Here is a 23,930-nt window from a genome sequence, read left to right on the forward strand (position 1 = left end):
TCTTTTTCATTTTTGTTTGATCCCTCACGATTCAAATGTTGTGTCTCCTAGGCAGACCCTTAATTTTCTCATCTGTTTGGTCCCATTTTCTATCTTTTTGCTATTTTAGTCTCTTTCCCCAAAATACTTCCTCAAATTTATTTTCAAGCTCTTTTGAGTATTTAATTTTTAGTTCTTAAGGGCTATTTCTGGTTTCTGAATGTTCCTAGGTTATACTTTTTCTAATTTAATGGATATGGTATCTTTAAAAATGTTCTTAAGCAGGATTTCCGTGTGTTTTGGTGGAGGTTTTACATAGCAGTTTAGATTGTCGTTCAACAATGTCTGCACAAGTTTGTTCAGTGGCATTGCTTATACTCTCCCCACTGTGTGAACACGCTCAATATTTCTGTTCTCTACATTGCCATCATCTAGTTTTCCTGCCTATGTATATTCTCATCTTTGTTTTAAAAGTAATTCCTGACTATTTGGTCACATATAGATGATTTAAAGAAATGTTTCCTTGGTGAAAGTTTGCACTGCACATTAGGTACAACAATTCCTCTCCACATTATTGAGTGGCACTGGTTACCATGTGTCAGCGTTCTCGTTCGTCATCTCCGTTGTTGTGTGTCATTCATCTGCTTGCTCTGCCTCCTGTGCCCCACTGCCCTCCAGTCCTGCTTCAGGGTAAATGTTGACCATATGATCTCCTACGGAGAATTTTTTTAAAAAGACCTTTAGTACTCATTGGTGTTATTGTTTATTCTTTGATCCAATTTTTATTTAGGTAAAAGGTGACCTCTGGGACTAGTTTCAGTTCTGAGTTTAAAGGGCATAGACTTGGGGGGGTCTCTAGTCATTTTTCAAAGGAATTTAAGTTTTGTTCTCCCATTTCCCCTCCTATTCTGTCCGGGACCACTCTCGTATCCCTGGTCAGCACAGTTGGTAGTGGTAGTTCTGGTCTCGGGCTAGATGAGGCTGTTAGTCCTACAGAGGAGTTTCCTCTTTAACTCCGCAGTTTCCTTCTTTCTCGTGACTGCACAAGCAGACTCGTCTACTTCTTGGAGGATTCTTGGCACATATATGTACACCTCTGCTCCTAGCTTTCTTTAAGTTCCCTTCCCCTATTTGTTTTGTTCTCCTACACTTTTGAGTCTAACATAAAACATCCAGCTAGCCTTGCCTATCTTTCCAAGCTATTTAAGAATGAGATGTTAACATTTCATTAGAGTTTTGTGTTAACTATTGATGGTGACCTTCTAAGAATCTAAGATTTAAGTTACTGGAGGTTCCAGGAATGAGGAAGAGAATTCTTGGGTGTCAGTATCTGCGCATCTTTTCTGTTGTGTCTGATTTCCAGTGGGGAAACCTCCACTCTCTTTCCAGGGGGCGGGGGTGGAGGGGTGGCCTGTGAGCCTGACTGCCAGCATTTTGTGAGCCAAGCAGGCGAAAAGAGGTAGAGGATGGCTTTACTGCACTTGGCGTCTTACATGTAGTAGAGCCCCAAGTCAGAGCCCATCTAAGAGGGGCAGCTTCTACTCTTTTGGTAAAGGTTGGGGAGGGATAGTCGTCCGGTTGAAATTTTTATGTCTCTTGTTCTGAGGATTAGAAGAGAGTTGAAGAAGAAATCGCATATACCTTTTCTTGAGCCTCAAAGTTGTGACTTTCAAGCTTTTTGGCCCAAATCTCACCATGAAAAAGTTGATGTTGCCACATACATGTACACACGCACATATCACACCTACCCCATCTAAAGTAAGAATACAAGGTTGAACTCTGATTCTGGTAGACATGTTTTAAGTTTATTTACTTTTAAATTGAACTTTGCATATGAGCAATTGATGATCTATTCTGTAATTTGTCCCTGGCCTTGTTGTGATGGAAGGCATTGGGTTTCTCCATTGTTTCTCTCCACAAAGGTAGTCATTTTGATTTCTGTGTATTCTGTATGGTGCAGTCAATATGTATTGTCACTATTAATGTGCTGAAAAAATTTGCTATAAATAAATCATTGGTTTTCTACTCAGTATTACTGTACAAAATGCTCACTGAATATTACTGAAACAGAAATGTAAACCAGTGTGGTAGTTGTATAGATCTTCAAGTTGACATAAAATTATCTAAGTATATGGGTGGAATCCAACCTGCCAAGCAGGTTACACAGCCTGATGATGCCTCCTTTAGGGTGTGGCCTCCATATAAGGAGGACTCTGGGAACCTCCCTCTCTGCCCCTCCGGTTACCTGCTTGCTGGCGCTCTGCCACTGACCCTGAGAGCTGCCAGTGCCCTGCCATGTTTCTACCGATCTTGGATCCACGTGGTTATGCACACACCGGCCTATGATCTTTCTCCATTCTGCATCCTTGCATGAACCTGAAGAGGAGGGACTTATGGATGTTAGTTGCACTGGGCTGGGATGCCTTCTTCCTGTAGAATTATTTCTTGATGACAAGCTCTTTCTTATACATAGATGAGTGTCATTGGATTTGTTTCTCTAATCAGTGCCACCTAACACATCCAGCAAACAATGTAATAAGTAAAACTTTATATTATGTAGCAAGTCTAAAAGTCTCACTAGAGCCTCATTTTTTTCTGGGTGTATATTTAAGGTCTGTGGGGACTGGGGAGACAAAACACTTGTTTCTGGTGTATTAAAAGCCATTGTGCACCTGCAGAGGTGCAAGTCAATCCCTCAGCATCTGCAGGCTAATACTCTGCTACTCATTGATTTCTAGTGGAGCCCCCCCATTTCCAACTGGTTAGTCACCATCTTGTAATCAGAATGGAGCCACAGCTTTTGGGTCAATTTAGAAGACTCTGGGTTTTTGATGTGAAGAGAATAATGAGTCAACTACCACCCTCCTTCCCCTTCCCCTTTCATGTTTGCTAGTCTTCACCGTAGATTTATTTATTTGGGGGATACCATGATGAGAAAAATTCTGGGTATGTTTGGCAGACTCTTGCCTCATTTTTCTAAAACCTTTTCTCTGCCCAGGCCTCCCACTGGTTGTAACTCCTTACTCCCTGTTTCCCTGGGATTTGGAATTTAACTGTTTCTTGACCCCAGTGAAATGTTTCACCTGCACAACAAACACACACAAATATTTTCTCCTGAAGTTTTTCTCTTGCCTAGAACAAGCAGATTTTTTTCTTTTAAGTAAGCAAATCTTAAAATGTTTCTGCTGCTGATATGCTCTGGGCCACTCTTTTGGAAACAACATAATGGAAAAATGGTGCGAATGTGCAAAAATACACTCCAAGTTTAGATTTAGTATCTTTGAAAGATGTCTTAATAATGGGGACATTTTCAACTGATAAACAAACTCATAGCTTTTGAAATATTATTAGTATTCTTTCCAGAGCAGACATCAATCTCAGAAATCTGGTGTACCAACATGACAAGATTGGTCTGTATTACACTCTGATAAAATCACAAAATGATTTTATTTCACCGTTTTTTTATGAAGGTAAAGAATTTACATATTATTACAATAACTTCAGCAGTTGCAGCAAATCCTGATACATTGTTAATGGTGTGGTTAAAAATGTATACTTCACATACATGTTTTGTTGCAATGATCCAACAGGCTTTTGAGAATATTCATAAATCGTATATATTTTACAATCAAGGTCGGCAAATACACAACTTTGGTGACACATGTTCCCCCAGTCAGTGGCCACGATACTCATCTTTAATGGAGTGCAACATTCCTTCTGAGTTTGGGCATTCTCATGTGGCTTATCAACATAGGGACCTAGGTCATTGTTAACGAAGTATAGACATGGTGTGTGGGATGGAAGCTAATTTGTCATATAAAGTTTGAGCCTTAACCATTAAAATATGTATATCAGCAGAAGAGCCCCAAAGCCTACTGAAGTCTAGCAAAGAGGAAATACAGAGTAAGGACAATGTAGTGATTTTTCAGCAAAGGGCCAGATGGCAAAGTGTTTTAAAGTTTGCCGGTGACACCGTCTGGATCGCACACGTTGCCCTCTTCCTTTGTAGCGCCAAAGCAGCCATAGAGAAAAGGAAATACATGAGAATGACTGTGCTCTAATCAAACGTTACTTATCAAAACAAGAGGTTGCACAACTTAGAAAGATGTAATCATCATCAGTGAATTAATTGTACATGCAGAAACTGTTGAGAATAATGTGTGTTGTTATGTATGCGTTCTCCACAAAAACAGAAATAGGAAATCCACCTGATTTGTCTCATAGACCATAGTTTGCTAACTTGATCTAAACTGTTCTACTCAAGGTATATTCTGTGGGCAAGGAATAGCCCTATCACTTGTATGGCTGTTAGAAATGCAGACCCTACATCTCTACTCTAAGACTTCTGAATAAGAATCTCTAAGAGTGAGGGCTTATGGGTCTGCATTTATTATATTGCAAGGTAATTCTGTGGAGCCCTGGTGGTGTACTGGTTACACAGTGGGCTGCAATATGCTTGGTCGACAGTTCAAAATCACTAGCAGCTCTTCCAGAGAAATATTGGGCTTTCTAGTCCCATAAACAGTTACAGTCTTGGAAACCCACAGACAGCAGTGAATATATAGTATAATGTAATTCTGATGTTTATAAGAGTTTGAGAACCCCCTGGTTTAAATCTCAATGGACTTCTCTTCTTTAAAAAAGTCACATTGAAAAATGCTGTCAAACCACCTGATGCATTTATTTAGTGGCTGGTGAGGAAATGGCCTGGAGACCACGTTTGACCCCCTCCAGCTACATCTGCTTAAGGATGCTTTCTAAGAGGAAGAGATTAGACATGCCTCCACACTCCCCACCTTTTTGACCCTTTCCAGACACCAACTGTTTCACAGCATTCTACTTACTACTCTGCTGAGTTCACAAATTTGTTGCAGAAGTCACAGCCAATACAGTACTCACAATTATCATTATTAAGGACATTTATAGATTAAGTTTACATCAGAAACGTTAAAGTTCTTTTGCCAGCAGTTCTTCTTTTCAGCCATGCCAACAGGCACCCCTCTGATCTGGTTCTCTGCCTCCCAGCCATGCAGCTGCCCTGGCCTCTGCCCTGCCCATGCAAGTTTAACAAAGCAGCACCCACTCTGCAAGCCAGCCTCCTGCCCAAAGGCCCTCAGTTTTATCTGAGATAAAGCTGAAAATAAAACAAATCAGTAAGGATTAAAAAAAAACAAGAAGAAAAATAGGACACACCCCCCTCCCCAAAAAGCAAATTGCGGGTGGTGGGGGTAGGTTCTCAGTATGGGATGATATCCTCTCCTAGGCAGGACACTCACAGGGTGTTGATGGAGCAGTGCCCAGTAGAATTCCTGCCAGTCTAAATGTTGTCTGGCTTGTGGGTATCTAATCTGGATGCGCCATCCTTGCTTCTAAGGAGCACCCCGGCCTTACTTCTTTCAGGACAGAGCTATCTGTCCTTTTAGCAGTCCACGATGCATTCAGTGCTCTTGTCCAGCACTGTAATTCAAATGCAGCGATTCTTCTTCAGTCTTCCTTTTTCGGTGTCCAGCTTTCACTTGCACATGAGGCAAGGGCAGCACCGTGGCTTGGGTCAGGTGAACCGTAGTCTTCAAAGAAACGTCCTTGCTCTTCAAGACTCTCAAGAGGTCTTAAGCAGCAGATTTACCTGAAGGAATCTGCCTTTTGAGCTCTTGACTGCTGCTTCCATGAGCATTGATTATGGATCCTAGGAAGACAAAATCCTTGGCAACTTCAGCCTTTTCTCCATTTATCATGATGATATTTATTGGTTCAGTTGTGAGGATTTTGGTCTTCCTTATATTGAGTTTGTGATCCATTCTGAAGGCTGCAGTCCTTGATCTTCATCAGCAAGTGCCCTAAGTTTTCCTCACTTTCAGCAAGCAAGGTTGTGTCATCTGCAGATCGAAGGTTGTTGAGCAGCCTTCCTCCAATCCTGATGCCACATCCGTCATATAAGCCAGCTTCTCTGATGATTTGCTCAGCACACAGATTGGATAATTCCAGTGTGATGAGAAAATATGACCCCAATGGACACCTTGTCTGCTTCTAAACCATGCAGTACTCCCTTGTCCTGCTCACAGAACAGCCTCTTGATCCATGTGTAAGTTCCACACGAGTACAATGAAGTGTTCTAGAATTCCCATTCTTTTCAAGTTTATCCATAGTTTATTATGGTCCACCCAGTCAAATACCTTAGCATAGTCAATAACAGACAAGCACACATCTTTCTGGTATTCTCTGCTTTCAGCCAAGAGCCTCCATATGACATCAGCAATGATATCCCTTGTTCCACATTCTTTCCTGAATCTGGCCTGAAACTCTAGCAGTTTCCTGTCAATGCACTGCTGCAACCATTGCTGGATGATCTTCAGCAACAATTTACTGTCATGTGATATTACTGATATTGTTTTATAATTTGAGCATTCTGGTGGACTCTTTCTTTGGAATGGGTAAAAATATGGATCTCTTCCAGTCAGTTAGCCAAGAAACTGCCTTTCAAATTTCCTGGCATAGTCAAGTAAGTGCTTCCAGTGCTTCAGCAGCATGTCAAAACATTTCAATTGGTATTCCATCAATTCCTGGAGCCTTGTTTTTGACTATTGCTTTCAGTGCAGCTGTAACTTTTTTCCTTCAGCACCATTTGGTTCCTGCTCATATTCTGCCTTTTGAAATGGTAAAATGTCAACTAGTTCTTTTTGGTACAGTGACTCTGTGTATTCTTTCCATCTTCTCCTGATGCTTCCTGCATCATTTTCCCATGGAATCGTTCAATATTGTAACTCAAGGGTTGAGTTTTTTTCTTGGGTTCTCTCACTTTAAACTGAGTGTGTTCTTCCCTTTGGTTTTCTAAGTCTTGGACTCTGCAATTTCAATTTAACATTTGACTTTGTCTTCAGGAGTTGCCCTTGGAAATTTTTTGTTCGGCTCTTAGAGTTCATCATTTCTTCCATTTGCTTTAGATGAAGAGCAAATTTCAGAGTCTCTTCTGACATCTGATTTCATATTTTCTTCATGAATGATGTTCCTGATGCCCTCGCACAACTGGTTTTGCCACCACGACAATACACCTGCTTATGCATCCATCTTCAGTGCACCAGTTTTTGGCCAAAAAAAGCATACCTCTTGTGCTCCCCACATCTAACTCACCTGACCTCGCTTTGTGTGACTTTTTGTTTCTGTGAATGCAGAGGGACATGAAAGGACAGCGATTTGAGGATGTAGACGAGGTGAAGAAAAGAAAATGAGGGAGGTGCTATCAGCCATCCAAAGAGATGAGTTTGAAAAATGTTTCCCAGAATGGAATCACAGATTTGACAAATGTATTAAGTGTAATGGAGAGTACGGTGAATGTGATAAGGTTGTTTCGTTAAAAAAAAATTAAATCCTCGCTTTGAAAAAGACCAAAATTCTAGTGTGTTTTTGTGTGTGTGTGTGTGTGTGTGTGTGTGAGGGGTACCGCCTCTTAGGTACAAGTTCGGGTGCAAGATGCAGAACAAGTGTTTTATAATACAGCTTAATATCATCGTAGGGACAAAACAGACTCCAGTTTTCAGTTACCCTATGGTGTGCTGGTAAATGACTAGCACTCAGATTTCCAGAAAAATAAGTTCGGATTTGTAGCATCTGCTAGTTTCTATTGTATAAATTTTCCTATGATGACTGGTTTTAAATTACCTTAATTCATAGCTCCCCAAACTTATTTGTCCTACAGCCCCATTTTCTGAAAATAAAATTACTCAGTTTCTCCCCTGGCAATTAAAAACTTTCATACTATAGTCCATAGTCCATAATTAAGTATAGGAATCTGCTTTTGATTTCCAGAGTCTCCCAAGGGCCGTTTTCACTCACTTTGGGGAATACTGCCATTACTGATCATCGAATTCTGAAGAGATATGCACACCATTATGTAGTAGGATACCCATATAGATGTTGTAAGCATGAAGAACCTCACGCATCATTAGCATAACATCTTAAAAATAATCAGTAAATGATGAGTGTTGAGTATTTACTAGTTTGCTTTTAATATAATTTATTTAATTATAAGCTGTATAATGTAATTTTTAATAATGGTTGTGTTTAATAACTGGGTCTCAAATTTTAACAATGCACTTCCACAAGTTCATATGGGCCAGTTTTAAAACACCAAAGGGATTTGTATGCGTCTTTGAAAGCTTACCTGTTCTGACAGTCGATGTAAATACTGATGCATGAGTTCTTGCTGTCACACTTAGGGGAGAGGAAGAGGAAGGTGTCTAGCTACTCCTCCCCTGACCTCTGCTCTTTAGCTTTGCCAAACCTATATCTGATAAAAGTACTGTGTTGCACTTATTTTGTTTCCTCTTGTGTACAGGAGATGAAACGTGAGTGGAGAACATTTTACTGTTTCATAAAAATGAGTTCTTGGCAGAGAAGACAAATGACGATTTTTAGTCACTGGGAACCAAGGGATATAATTTGAAGACTCTCAGGAAAAGAAATTCTATGTAATTCTGTTCAAAGCTATTGTATTTCATTTGATATTTTTAATTGTTGAAGAATAAAAGAAGGCCCACCCCCTTAAGATAGGAAGTTTAGTTTAGTTCAATGTAGAAAAAATACTCGAAATGAGGAGCCCGTTGGGTTCCTTTATTCCATGGACAAGGAGATTGCTGACAAGTCAGATATAAAAGAATGAGGCCTAATGGGCTGAATCATCAGGTAAGAGGTTGGAAGACCTAGACTTGGCAAAATTAAGAAAGGATTTTTTTTCATCCAAGGATGAATGAGCAGTAAGGTGGGAGTGGAACTGACTTAAAGGCTGGTCAGAGACAATAGCAGAAATTCTAGAGAATATATCAAAGCAAGGGCCGTGAAATACAGCAAAGATGCACTTAAAATGAATTTTATTGGTATAAAATAAAAAATGCATAGCACATTTGCCAATTCAGCATTTTGCTCATGTGCAATTTATTAACACCAATGATAGCAGTCATGTTGTATAACCATCATGATATCCATTGCCAAAAAATACTTCTAACAAACATTGAATGTCATACAAAGAACGACATAGTCCATTTGACTTTAGGGTTCATAGATTCAAGAGGGGGATTATCTCTGAGCACCTGTTTAAGAGTGCTACATGGTAGTGAATTAAATTGGCCCTCTTTAGATCCTCATTTATTTTTGCTTTATTAAAACACCAGTAATACATGAAAAGTTTCTCATTGTAAATACATTACATACCTTTACAGTGACCTTGGACTTATCTATTCTGGATAGTCATGCACTTAATTATCATAACATGTATGGATTAGAGCCTGAATCCTTCTAGCCATGACTTGGTTCCGAGATAGGCATATTGCACCAATCTGACCAACCCACACCAAACACACTGCCTTCCAGGGGATTCCAACTCATAACAGCCCTATAGGACAGGGTAGAACTTCCCCTGTGGGTCTCTGAGACTGTAATTCTTCATGGAAGTAGAAAGCCTCGTCTTTGTCCCACAAAGCGGCTGGCGGTTTCAAACTGCTGACCTGTCTGTCAATTAGCACCCCGATTCATAACTCACTGTGCCATGGAGGCTCCTCTGCACAGATCTGACAAATCAGTGTAATTCCTTTGGATGTTTGCATCTTAGCACAATAATTTTAAGGTTCATCCATGTTATAACATTCATCCCTACCCTGAAAATCCTCTTCCAGTGTGTGGCTATCCACTTCTGAGGTGGTTTCCACCTTGTGGTATGGCATCTCTTGAGAACGTAGAGAACTAGATGGGTTTGAGAAATGTTTCAAGAGTTAGTTTTGAAAACCCACAGGGGCAGTCTTACCCTACCCTACAGGGTCACTGTAAGAACGGGCTCAATGGCAGTGTGTTTTGCTTTTGGAAGTAGAGTGGGACTTTGAATATGGAGTGTGGGAAAGGGAGGAGTTAGACAGTGTATTAATTATTTAGTTTATAAAGTTATGCATTAATTAGCTGTATATTTAGAACATAAAATTGATTTTATTTTGCACTTGGTGCACGATACTAAATGCAGGTCTGCTGTCTGGTCAGTTTCTTATTTCTATGAGTTTAGCTTTGTATTTTTCTTATCAGGATTCAGTGGTGAAATCACTACCTTTTCTTTTTTTAAATCATTTTATTGGGGGCTCGTACACCTCTTATCACAATCCATCCATCCGTCCATTGTGTCAAGCACATTTGTACATTTGTTTCCCTCATCATTCTCAAAATGATTTGCTTTCTACTTGAGCCCTTGGTATCAGCTCCTCATTTTTTCCCCTCCCTCCCCGTTCTTTCCCCACCCCCACATTACCTTTTCGAGTTAACATTTTTTTCTATAGTTATCTTAAAACTGATTCCAACAGTTTCTCCAGGCTGCATAAGCGGTTCCCACTTTGGACCTTTTACTATAAAGGAACCAATTCACACATTTTGTAAGTTTTTGCTTTGTAAAGAAGTAAAAGATCCAATTGGAGTGATACCTCCAACTGGACTTAAGTCCAGTTTGATATGGTCACATTTTATCAGGTGAATTTTTGTCTACAGGTCTGACTTTTATTGGTTGTTTAGAAAGGCAAACTTTAATTAAATATGCCTTTCTTTAAATTTGGGTGTCTGTTGAAATGTTCATCATTTTATTAGTAAGACATGAATAATGAATCAATGATTTTTTAAAAAAAGGAGTCTGGAAGACTCTTATTTGGGGACTTTAATATTCTTTTGCAGAAATAGTAAACACACTCCCTGCTCCCTGCACTACTATTCATATTTTTAAGTGGGTATGTGGTTGGACACAATCTTGTTAAACAAAAGCTTTCAAATAATTTTTAGATTATTAATGCATTTTTATTTTAGAATATAAAAGGAATATTAATTTTATTTTTCTAAGATTATGGAAGACATTTTTAATCTGCATCATGGAAAAAGACAGATTGGTTTCCTTTTAACTGAAGAGAAAAATCCCTTAGCTGCAAAAAACCTCTCCAAAAAACAAAAAACCAAAACCCTCTCTATTCTCAGTTGCCTTTAAAAATCTTGAACCTGTCAATGAAATTGTGTAATCTAGTAATAACATGCCCAAGGCTTATTGCCTTTTCTTGGGCAACAGTATCAGCAAATGATGTGCTCTATCGATTTTAATCACATTGTTTTTACAGTTCCATTGCATGGTTTCAAAAGCTCACAAAAATAAATAAATCTGTGGATACAGATGCCTCCTTTCTCTGAAAACCTTTTCATTTACATATTATTCCTCTTTGTCAGTTGTTCAAGTGTAATAGAGACTAGTAGTATTTTGTATTTTAGAGCATGTGATTTTGGCTGGACTGCAATGCTCTCCTTTATGCTAACAATTTACATATTAAAATTGAACTTCTTATAAATGTGACATTGGATGCCTTAGGTATATCATGAGAATTTATTTTGTGAGGCTGGTCCAGCAAGTCTTTCTCTCTACAGCTCAGCTGCTTACATTGAGAGCAAGCATTCATAAGGCTATAATCTAAGCTATCTATGAGCTAATTAGTTTGAAATTTATATCTTGGGATCCATGTGGAACAGTATCTGGAGCACTGGATTGAGAAACTATATCTGATAAAATAGTTTGCTGCTGCTGTCATCCATTAAGTTTTGGCAGAGTGGTATGATAATAATCAATACCTCCATTTATTAAGGGCATTTCAGGACTTTACTTACATTATATCGTATCCTTATAACAATTCTACTACAGATTTAGACACCATTTATATTTTCAGTACTTGAAAAAACAGACCAATTTCGTTCAGTCACTAGTAAAGAGTTGGAACCTTGGTCTTTCTGACTTAAAGCCTAGGTTCTTTCTGCTGTACCCAAAGGTGTACACATGTTACTGTTTTTTTCCTTCTATGTTTCTATACATTTAAAATGGGATTACTGTCTCAGAGGCCTTCTGAGATTTCAATGCTCATTTATTGTTAAGAAGTTGCATTTTATAGACTCAGAGGGTAGACAATCAGTGTTCTGTTTCTTGACAATAATGTAGCTTTGCTGATGGTAGTGCTGAATGTAGAGTAGGTGTGTGTAAAATAAACTTAACATTTTAATGTAGAGGTTACAGTGGGAAGCCTCCTTTTTTGTTATTTTAGCACTAATTAGAAATAAGACAGCTCTTTCATCATGTCAAAATGATTCTAGTGAATTTGTAACTAAGTTCTAATTTGTTCATATAGTCATACATTGAGATTTATTGCATTGGCCAAACTGTATTCTTCATATATTTGTACTTTAACATTTGTGATTTCAAAATGACTTAACAGAGAGAGGACCAGCAATAGATGGGGCCGCCTGTGCCTCCTCATCTCATGAGCTCCAGCGCATGCTTGAGCCCATTGTTGAAGCCACTGTGCCAGTCCATTTAGTCACGGGCCGCCCTCTCCTTTTGCTGCTCCCCTACTTTACCAAGCATGCTGCCTTTTCCAGGGACTGATTTCTCCTGGGAGCATGTCCATGAGAGAAAGTCTCACCATCCTTGCCTCTAAGAATCATTCTGGCTGTACTTCTTCCAAAACAGATTTGTTTGTTCTTTTGTCAGTCCGTGGTAGTTTCAATATTCAGAAGGCTTAGGCAACTGTTTTATTATTATTATTCCAAAGGGTAATTGTGATAGATTTTTCTCAAAGGACAGATGATCACAGAGACTTATTAGGAAGATTTTTCTTTTATTTCTTAAAAGTGATAAAAAAATCACTTTATTGGGGGCTCATACAGCTTTGATCACAATCCATACATACAGCCATTGTGTCAATCACATTTGTACATTTGTTGCCATTATCATTTTCAAAACATTTGTTCATACTTGAGCCCTTAGTGGCAGATCCTCATTTTACCCCCTCCCTCCCTCACCCTCCTTCCGTCATGAACCCATGATAATTTATAAATTATTTTTATTTTTTCATGTCTTTACACTGACTGATGTCTCCCTTCACCCACTTTTCTGTTGTCTGTCCCCAAGGGGAGAGGATTATTGTAGATCATTGTGATCAGTTCCCCTTTTCTTCTCCCACCTCCCCCTTACCTTCTTGGTATTGCTACTCTCATTGTTGGTCCTGAGGGGTTTATCTGTCCTGGATTCACTGTGTTTCCAGCTCTTATCTGTACCATGTACATGCTCTGGTCTAGCCGGATTTGTAAGGTAGAATTGGGATCATGATGGGGGTGGGAGGGATGGGGCGAACAAAGCATTAAAGAACTAGAGGAAAGTTGTATGTTTCAACAGTGCTATATTTCACCCTGACTGGCTTGTCTCTTCCTTGTGACCCTTCTGTAAGGGATGTCCAGTTGCCTACAGATGGGCTTTGGGTCTCCACTCTGCACTTCCCCTCATTCACGTTGATATGATTTTTTGTTCTGGGTCTTTGATGCCTGATACCTGATTCCATCGACACCTCATGATCACACAGGCTGGTGTGCTTCTTCCATGTGGGCTTTGTTGCTTCTCAGCTAGATGGTCGCTTGTTTATTTCCTAGCTTTTAAGACTTCAAACGCTTTATCTTTTGATAGCTGGGCATCATCAGCTTTCTTCACCACATTTGCTTTGCACCCATTTTGTCTTCAGTGATCATGTCAGGAAGGTGAGCATCACAAAATGCCAGGTTATTAGAACAAAGTGTTCTTGCATTGAGGGAGTACTTGAGTAGAGGCCCAATGTCTGTCTGATACCTTGACACTTAACATATAAATATATGCACATAGATCTATTTCCCTATCATTATATATAAATATATTTACATATGTACTTGCCTGTATATTTAGACCTCTATAAATGCCCTTATCAAAGATCAGTTGTCTGTATGCTGATGATTTTATTTCTGGGGTTTCAGTTCTTTTCCATTGGTCTGAGTATCTGTCATTGTACCTATACCACACTGTTTTGACCACTGTGACTATATAATAGGTGTTAAGTCAGGTAAAACAAGTGCTCCCACTCTGTCCTTCTTCTTGAGGAGTTCTCTGCTAATTCTTGGCTTCTTCCCTCTCCATATGAAGTTGGTAATCAGTTTTTCCAATTCTTTGAAGAAAGATGATGATATTTGTATTGTGATAGCATTAAACTTATATCGTGCCTTAGGGAGAACTGACATTTTTACTATTTTGAGTCTTCGGATCCACGAGCATGGAATATTCTTACATTTGTGGAGGTCACTCTTGGTTTCTTGTAATAGTGTTCTGTAATCTTCCTCATACAAATCTTTTTTTTTAAGTCAGGTATATCCCTAGATATTTCAGTTTGTGCTTGGCTATTGTGAAGGGCACAATAGCCATTTTGATCCCCTCTTCTGTGGTCTTGTCTGATGTGTATAACAGTTTGTAGACTTCTGTTTGTTGTTCTTGTATCCTGTCACTCTGCCATATTCCTCTACTGCTTCCAGTACTCCCCTTGTGGAGCTTTTGGGATTTTCCATATATAAAATCATATCATCTAAGAATAATGATAGTTTCACCTCTTCTTTCCCTAGACGAATACTTTTGATGTCTTTTCTTTGCCATATGTTGTTAGCTAAGACCTCCAGTATGATGTTAAATAAGAGTGGGGACAAAGCGCATCCTTGTCTGGTCCCCTTTTCCGGTGGGATTGTTTTCATCTTTCCTCCATTGACTACCATGTTAGCTGTTGGTTTTTCATATATAGCTTGTATTATATTGAGGAATTTTCCTTCCATTCCTATCTTCCTAAGTGTCTTAAACAGGAATTGGTGTTGGATGTCGTTGAATTCTTTTTCCGCATCTATTGATATTATCATGTGGTTCTTATAATATTTCATGTCAATGTGGTGAATAATACTAATGGTCTTTCTTTTTTTGTTTTTGTTTTTGGGGGTTTAATAGAATATTGCTTTTTTATTTCATTTCTTGAGATGGGCTGTGTAAATATATAGAGTATGTTTCCTTTTTTTAAATCATTTTATTGGGGGCTCATACAACTCTTATCACAATCCATACATACATCAATTGTGCAAAGCACATCTGCACATTCATTGCCCTCATCATTCTCAAAACATTTCCTCTCCACCCAAGCCCCCGGCATTAGGTACTAATGGTCTCTCTTATGTTGAACCATCCCTGCATCCCTGGTATGAATCTGACTTGGTCATGGTGAATTATTTGTTTTATATACTTTTGTATTTTATTGCCCAGTATTTTGTTAAGGATTTTTGCATCGATGTTCATTAGGGATATTGGTCTGTAGTTCTCGATTCTTATGGGGTCCTTGCCTGGTTTAGGTATCAGAGTTATACTGGTTTCATAAAAAGAGTTCAGGAGTTTGCTGTCTCTTTTTGTGTCCTGGAAGAGTTTGTGTAGGATTAGTGTCAGTTCTTCCCTGAATACTTAGTAGAATTCTCCTGTGAAACCATATGGCCTGGGGGATTTTATTTTTTTTGTATTTCCAGTGTAGCATATTGTCTGTTCCCCCCTTCCCTCCCCCGCGGGGGATTTTTTTTGTTGGTAATCCCTTGATAACCTTGTATATTTCTTCTATTGCTATGAGACTGTTGAGATTCTTGACGTCCATATGTCACAGTCTAGGGAGGGATTGTTTTTCCAAGTATTTGTCCATGTCTTCCAAGTCGTTGAATTTATTGGAGTACAGACCCTCGTAATACTGTGTAATTATCCTTGGGGTCTGTTGTAATGTTCCCTGTTCTGTCCCTCATCCTTGCTATTGAAATTTGTTCCTTCCTTTCTTTAGTTGGGCTTGCCAGCAGTCTGTCGATTCTGTTAATCCTTTCCAATAACCAACTTTTAGCGGCATTAATTTTTTCCACAGTTTTGTTGCTTTCCCTCTCATTAATCTCAACAATAATTTCTATTATTTCTTTTCTTTTGCTATTATTAGGATTGTCCTATTGACTATGCTCGAATTACTGTAAGTTTTGTGTCAGCATATCAATCGTAAGTTTCTCTTCCTTTTTCATGTGTGCATGTATTGCTATTAAACTTCCTCTGATAACTGTGTCCCAAAGCTTTTGGTATGTCATATTTTCATTCTTGTTGATTTCTAGAAACGTCTCCTAATTTCATCTCTGATCTGGGCCAGTACTCACTCCTTTTCAAATAGAGAGTTCTTCATCCTTCAATTGTTTGCCCTTGTTTTCTTAATTGTCCTTTTGTTGATTTCCAGCCTCTTGGCATAGTGGTCAGAGAGAGAAGTCTGTATGATCTCTATGTGCTTGAATTTATACAGATTCATCTTGTGTCCCAGCTTGTGGTCTATTTTTGAGAAAGAATGTGAATTTTTTTTGCATTTGGGTGGAGAGCTCTGAAAATATCTATCAGGTCAAGTTGTCTCATCATAATGTTTAGTTCTGTAGCCTCCTTGTTAAGCTTCTTTCCTTGTGATCTGTCTTTCTCAGAGAGTGGTGTATTAAAGTCACCTACTATAATTGTTGAGCCTGTAATTTCTTTTTTCATCTTTTGGAGTGTTTGATGAATTTCGTGGGTCTCTCGTTGGGTGCATGTATATTTATGCTCACTGGTTCTTGGTCTACTTTTTCCTTGAGCATTATATAGTGCCCCTTCTTATCTCTTGTTAATGGTTTGCACCTTGAGATAAATTTTGTCTGAGATTAGGATTTCAACTCCTGCTTTTTTTGAATTGCCATTTTCTTGGTATATTTTTCTCCAGCCTTTGATTCTCAGTCTCATTTTGTCTGTAATCTTAAAATGTGCCTCCTGTAGGCAGCAGATTGATGGGTTGGGTTTTCTAAGCTAGTCTGCTAGCCTCTGCCTTTTAATGCCCGAGTTCAGTCACTTGATATTCAGGGTTATTACATCCATCTGTGGACTCTGTGATGTCATCTCGTACCTTTTGTGTTGGGTGTTTTCCTACCTCCTTTTCTATTCAGTGTGTGTTTGCGTGTGTGTGTGTGTGTGTGTGTGTTTTATTCTTGCCTTCTCCTCACCCTTGAGGCAGTGCTATTTTGGGGGCTATTTTCTCTTTGTTGCCCTCTGGGTGGGGGTGTTCTATGTGGTGGTCTCTTATCTGTGATAGGTGAGTGCTGTTCTTCTGCCCATACTGGGTTGGCAAGGATCTTTTGTAGGGCTGGGTTTCTTTTAACATATTCTTTGAGTTTTTCCTTGTCTGGGAAGACTCTTCTCCATCTACCTTGATAGATAATTTGGCTGGATAGAGTGTTCTTGCATGATTTTCCTTCAATTTTTTTTGAATAAATTACTCCACTCTCTTCTCTTTTTCATAGTGCCCGCTGATAGGTCTGAGCATAATCTTATTTGGGTAGAAGTTACTGCTTGTTTATCTCTAGCAGTTCTCATGATTTTTTCCTTTTCCTCAAAGTTGGATAGTTTAACTCATATGCCTTGGTAACTTTTTCTTGGGATTCAGTCTAGCCAGTGTTCTTTTGGCCTCCTGAATGGTTGCCTGGTTTTTATTCATTGAGCTGGGGAAGTTTCCTGTAAGAAACTATTTTTGCTGTTGACTCATTCATTTTGTCTTGTTCAGATAGACCAATTATTCTAATGTTGTTCCTAGTCATAGCATCAGACATGGATCTCAGGTCTTCTACAGCTTTTCCGATGATCTTATTTGACTTCCTTTCCCATTTGTTGAAATCTGCTTGGTTATCCTTTGGTCACTGGTGCAATTCTCTGGCTTCTCAAGTCTGTTGGCGAAATATGTTAATTTGCTACTGGATATTGTTATTTCATCCCTTAGGTTTTGTATTTCCCTTTGATGCATAGCTTTTATTTTCTCTATTACTTCATCCTTTTTCTGTATTGTTTCCCTCATATCCTGTATGACTCTAAGCAGCATTCTGAAGATTTCTTTCTGTGGTAGATCAATGTCTGCTTCTTCTATGCATGTCATTAGGTTCAGGACTTCTTCCAACATTACTTTTTGTTTCTCCTGGTTTTTTTGGTTGTTGTTGTTGAATTTTGGGGGGTTGTTTGCTGTGTGCATTATGTTGTTTTAGAGTAGCCTGGTGCCATTCTCCAGAGAGTCATAGAACACGGGGCTCTCGCTCTCTCTGGGAGACTCATAGGAATGCTTCTTCAAACTGCCTGCAGCTAATTGCACTGTGTGTTTGGGCTACTGCTTTATCCTCCAGTGGCTTCACTCTTTCCCTAGCCAACCAGTATTCTGTTATTTGGAGGGCAAGTTGGATGGTCCTCCCAGGGGATGCTGGTTGTAGCATGGTTGTGGACCCACGAGGATGGCACTGCACTGAATGATCTCACAGGAAGCCATGGTGGTGTGGCCCATGATGGCTTGGGGCACCTCAGAGGGTGTTTGGGGGGTGCCTGCTGCAACTGGAGTGCCGCAGAGGGCAGGTGGATGTGCCCGATTTGGTGTAGAGCATCATGGATGGTGGGCGAAATTGCACTAGTTGGCTAAATCACCACATAGGTCAGGCAGAGGTTCCTGGAGCAGTGTGGATTGCTGGAGAGTGTTGTCAGAGCTGCCTTAGGCCATGTGAGGCACTGTGGCAGGCAGGAGGAAGTTACCTCAGCCATGTGGGACAGTGGAGGATGGGAAGGGGCTATCCCAGCCATGTGGAGTGCTGTGGAAGGTGGGCAGAGGCTCCCCCAGCTAAGTGGAGAGCCCCAAAGGGTGGCCGGGACTTCCCCCAGCTGCTTAAGGGGTGTTGGAATGCAGGCGTGAGTTCCCCTGTGGTGGAAGGTGGGTGGGATTTCCCCAGCTGCATGTTATTCCACAGAGCACAGAGCTCCCCAAGCTGGGTGGAGGGTATGTGTACTTGGCCTAGATGAAGGGAAGTGGCCTGGAGGCTGACAGTGGTGGTGAGAAAAAAACAAAACAAAACTGAGCCTGCTGAGACTGTGGGCAAGAAAGAGAGAAGAGAGAGAAACAAAAGTAATGATATAGCTGAGTCCCGATTGCCTGACTGTGGGGCTGGAGGGGTTTAAACCCTCCTCCAAGGCGGCGGCAAGCTGTGAGTGTGTTGAGATAAAGCCCTTGGGCTGGCTGAAGGAGCCCGGCTCTGGCCAAGGCTGTGGCAGGGCTAAGATTAAGCCTTAGCCAACCTCCACAGTGGTAAGCCAAAGTCCACAGTGCCTCAAAACCTAGTGGATCTGTGCCCAGTTATCTTTATGATGCCCCTCCTGTGACCTGGCAGTGTGGAATTTCCCTCTCAGTGACTCTCCTGCACTGATTTCTGTGGAGTTCCTCTGGTGTGTGTTACTCAGATGCCATCTTGCCGTAAGTCAGGAACAATTTTTAAGAAAATGGAATACTGCCTTGGCAAGAAAAAGGCCAAGAAAATTGCATCACGGAATAATTTTCTATTGTAACAGTGCACTTGCTTCATTTTTGGAGGAAGCAAGGACTGTTCTGTGAGAACTTCACTGGGAAACTGTACCCGTCTACCTGATCTGACTCCTTCAGACTTTCTTTTGTTTCCAGAGCTCTAGGACCATTTAAAAGGAACACAAAGTGAGTTCCTTTAATGGTGCCCAAACAGCTCTTTTGATGTGTAAATCAAAAGTTTAGAGAATTCTTTAGAGAAGCTTTAGAGAGATGGAAATACTTCTTTTAGAAGTGCATAGATCTAGCTGGAGTATATGTGGAGGAAATGGTAGCTTCAGATTTGATGTTTTTGTTTAATAGATGTTTCTGTGATTTTATAACAATAGTTTTTTTCTTAACTTCATATGTGCCAGGCAAAGTACTAAGTACTTTTATCATTGTTATTTAGTTAGTCCTCAAAACAATCTTAAAATATAGGTACTGGTATGTATAAGGTAACTGAACAAATAAGAGGTAGAGGTAGAATTTGAATCCTAGGCTCTTTGATTTTAAAAATTATTTATCACTAGATCAGTTAATCTCCTTAGCCACTCCCCTCATTTGTAGCAACTATTTTTATACTTTGTATGTACTTAACATCTTCATTAATAATTCCCATGACTTAATTACCTCCTTATCCCCATTCCCCATTATAATTCAAGGTATATAACAGGCATTCAGAAAATATTTGCTGGTTAAATTCATAAGCTATCAGATCCCAGGTGACATATTATTATTATTATCTGTTAGAATTGTCTACACCCTCAGTGCTTTAACTTGACTCATATCTGACCTCTGGACACGTTTTCTGGTCAGACCTACAGAGCTCCTGCCATTAAGTGCTATGTAAGTCTGGTGCAGGCCCTGCCTTTTTCAGAGTCTCCTGTCTTGGTGAAAGTAACAGCCATGCCGCTTTGATCCCTGAGATGTGGCACCCTAAATGCTTTGTTCTGGCTAGAAGACTAGGGTTTGGATGCTATGGATACATGGTTCATTCCTGAGAGTGAAGGAAACAGACATATAAAAAACATTCTTACTTGATTTTAGCTGACATGGGAGTCTAGGAAGGTTCATAAATATCTCACATGAATGGTTTTGACATTGGCAACTATATCCATATTTTATCCTGAAAAAAAATGAACCAGTTATTGATAGTTATATCATCCGCCTAAAATAATGATCAGTTCTCAAATATGGGGAATCTTAGTAACCAAGGCCTGTAGTTGTTGGGGACTTTGTAAGGTCATCAAAAACTCTTTGGAGTTAGCATTCTGGTATGGAGCTCTTCAGTTTACAGAGTCTTGACCCACGGTGGGAGTTGTCTTAAAAAACCACTGATGTGGAGTTGGTTCCAACTCCCAGCAACCCTATAGGACAGAGTAGAATTGTTTCCAAGAAGTCTTTCCATGGTTTTAATCTTTACAGAAGCATATTGAAGCCACCTGTACCCTTGAAAATTACATCCCCAGGATTGGAACCTGATCTTGAAGGTCAGAATACCTTTTCTGACATCTAGAGTGACACATTACACTGTTTTTCTCTTCAGCTAACTAGATTCTTGCAAAGTGTGCTGGCTTACCACATGCCTCTGTTTCAGTACTCCTAGGGATATGTGGAGTATAAGATAGGCATTCTGACCACAGAATTTTATATTCATAGATTTGATTGGTATATGAAAATAACAGTCCTTTACAACTTGCCATCAAATTCTCCATCTTCTTGGCTGATTACTCACTGGATTAGGTTTGCTCAGCACCAGGAGACCCTTCTTCTAAGATTCCTGGGAGGACCGCAATGCATGTTCATGTCATGATCCCAAGAATGATTATCCTACTTCTCTTCTAGAGTCTGTTGACAGCATCATGCTTGTTTCCCACCTTAGCCTCATGCAGGTCCAGGTCCACTACTGATTACACTTCACCCAGTGTTCTGGGATCCCTGGTGTACAGGGTTAAGCACTAGTCTGCTAATTGAAAGAATGGCAGTTCAAACCCACTCTACGGGAGAAAAATGTGACAATTCTGCTTCCATAAAGACTTACAGCCTTGGGAACACCATAGGGGCAGTTCTACTCTGTCCTATAGGTTCATTATGAGTTGGAATTGACAGCAGTGTTGTTTTTAATGCTCTTATTTCATGAGGTGGGAAAGGCAGCCTTATTTCCCTTTCTGCGTGCTATTTTTCCTTTTACTCTTTAGCTTTTTATTTTCTAGTCAGGGACATTACTCCTCAGCACATCCTTAAGACTTTTTTTTCCATTTTCTTTTTCCAGTAAGCCCTCCAAATGATCCCCTTCCTCCTTCACACTATCACAGCCACCTGTGGGGATTTCTAACAGTACTATTCAGTTATAGCTTATTTCTGGTCTGTAGTAAGAAAGCAGGGCCCCAGATTTTTGATTTATATTTATATAGTTACCTGCACATTGGAGGTGAGTTCAACTTAAGTCTTGAGTGATTGTCTTTAAGTCTTAGGTCATTATTGGAAGGTTTATTCATCTTAGTAGACATTTTAGGGTTTAGTGGAATCTCAAAACAGCATAGTTTATGCTTAAATCCCTCCAACTGCTCTCTTGGAAGAAGATGAGGCTATCTGCTGTCATAAAGATTTATAGCTATGAAAACCCTATGAAGGGTAACTATGTATCAGAACCCACTTGATGGCAGTGGGTTTTTTGTGGGGCCGGGGATATGATTTCCCTGCCAGCTGACCTTACAACCACTACCCTAACACAGTGGCTGATTGAGGTAGCCTGCCCTTTTATCTTTAATAGCCCTAAGTGTTATCAGATCCTTTACATTAGATTGAAATTGGTATTCATGTTCTCTTCCAATCAGACAAAAATCTAATCCCTAATGATACCCACTCCTCTTCAGCTCTGTGGCGAGAGAGCCCTCATCTTCCCTTTGAGGTTTCCTTTTTCCCGCGTGACTTACCTCCCCTCCTTTGACGGCTCTTCCTACACAGCTGCATTGTTCCCTTGCCCAAATCATTGATGGTCCTAGGTCTTCCCTAAAAATCAATACTAAGACTGTTCACCGAGTACTTATTATACATGAAGTATTGCTATACAACCTTAGAAACCTTTACTAAATAAAAATACCAAAATTGGAAGAGTTTGTTTTTCTAAATATCCTCCACCAAAGTCTATACACTTACGTTATGTTTCCATCGCTGTAACCCTTTTTTGAAGAATTCTGGACTCTTTGATTTATACCACATCAAATTACCAGGGACTCGTATTCCTTTTAATATGTTCCTTGAGTTTGGAGAACAAAAAGAAGTTTGGAGGGAGGGGCAAGACATGGGTGTAGAGTGGATGCAGTAAGGTTTTCCTGTAAAATTCTCATAGGACAGCTCTTGTTCCCCTGAAAGAATGATCAGGTGCATGTTATACTAGAGAAAAAATTACTGACCTTTTTTCCCTCCATTGAAATTCGTTTTAAAAAAACTTTTAAGCCCCTGTGTCCTTTGAGAAGTCTGTCAAGATCACCCCTTTGGACTCCCTAAACTTGGTCACCATAACCTTGAGTTGATCTCTCAGCCTTGAACTGATTTAACAGATCACTTTAGAAGACACTTTTATGTATTTTTAGCGCTTGTCAGCAGCCAACCACTGATCAAAGAGACACATCTAAGCTTATGTTTTTGAATAAACCTGTGCATGTATGACCTGAAACAGTAGTAGCAATACTCTTTTTTGTTTTCATAGAACAGAAACAACATTTTTATTTTTTTGGAGTTTTGGTGGCATCCTCTTTTCCTTTTTTTTTTTTTAAACAAAAATCATTTTATTGGGGTCTCCTCATACAACTCTTACACAATCCATCCATCCATTGTGTCAAGCACGTTTGTACATTTGTAGCCATCATTTTCAAAACATTTGCTTTCTACTTGAGCCATTGGTATCAGCTCCTCATTCCCCCCCCTCCCCACCTCCCTTCATAAACCCTTGATAATTTATAAATTATTATTTTGTCTTACACTGTCCGACGTCTTGCTTTTGTCCACTTTTTTGTCTGTTCCCCAGGGAGCGGGTTATATGTAGATCCTTGTAATTGGTTTCTCCTTTCTACCCCACCTTCTCTCCACCCTCCTGGTATCACTCACCACTGGTCCTGAGGGGTTCATCTGTCCTGGATTCCCTGTGTTTCCAGTTCCTGTCTGTACCAGTGTACATCCTCTGGTCTAGCTGGATTTGTAAGATAGAATTGGGATCGTGATAGTGGGGGTCGGGGTTAGGGAGGAAGCATTTAAGAACTAGAGGAAAGTTGTATGTTTCATCGTTGCTATACTGCACCCTGACTGGGTCATCTCCTCCCCATGACCCTTCTGTAAGGGGATGTCCAGTTGCTTACAGATGGGATTTGAGTTCCCACTCCACACACACCCTCATTCACAATGATAAAATTTTTTGTTCTTTGATGCCTGATACTTGATCCTATCGACACCTCATGATCACACAGGCTAGTGTGCTTTTTCGGTGTGGGCTTTGTTGCTTTTCCGCTAGATAGTCACTTGTTTACTTTCAAGCCTTTTAAGACCCAGATGCTATATATTTTGATAGCTGGGCACCATCAGCTTTCTTCACCACATTTGCTTATACACCCTCTTTGTCTTCAGCGATCATGTTGGGAAGGTGAGCATCATGGAATGCCAGTTTAATAGAACAAAGTGTTCTTG

The 23,930-nt window shown here is 39.9% G+C and overlaps 1 protein-coding gene across 1 annotated transcript in view; it reads left to right on the forward strand.

The window, feature by feature from the left end:
- The window catches only part of STK33 (serine/threonine kinase 33), a 222,361-nt gene that overhangs the window by 70,347 nt on the left and 128,084 nt on the right, over positions 1-23,930 (forward strand). The gene's annotated exons all lie outside the window — the stretch shown is intronic.

This window comes from Echinops telfairi, unplaced genomic scaffold (assembly GCF_000313985.2).
Source record: "Echinops telfairi isolate 266 unplaced genomic scaffold, ASM31398v2 ScPeMD7_60;HRSCAF=208, whole genome shotgun sequence".
NCBI lineage: Eukaryota > Metazoa > Chordata > Mammalia > Afrosoricida > Tenrecidae > Echinops > Echinops telfairi.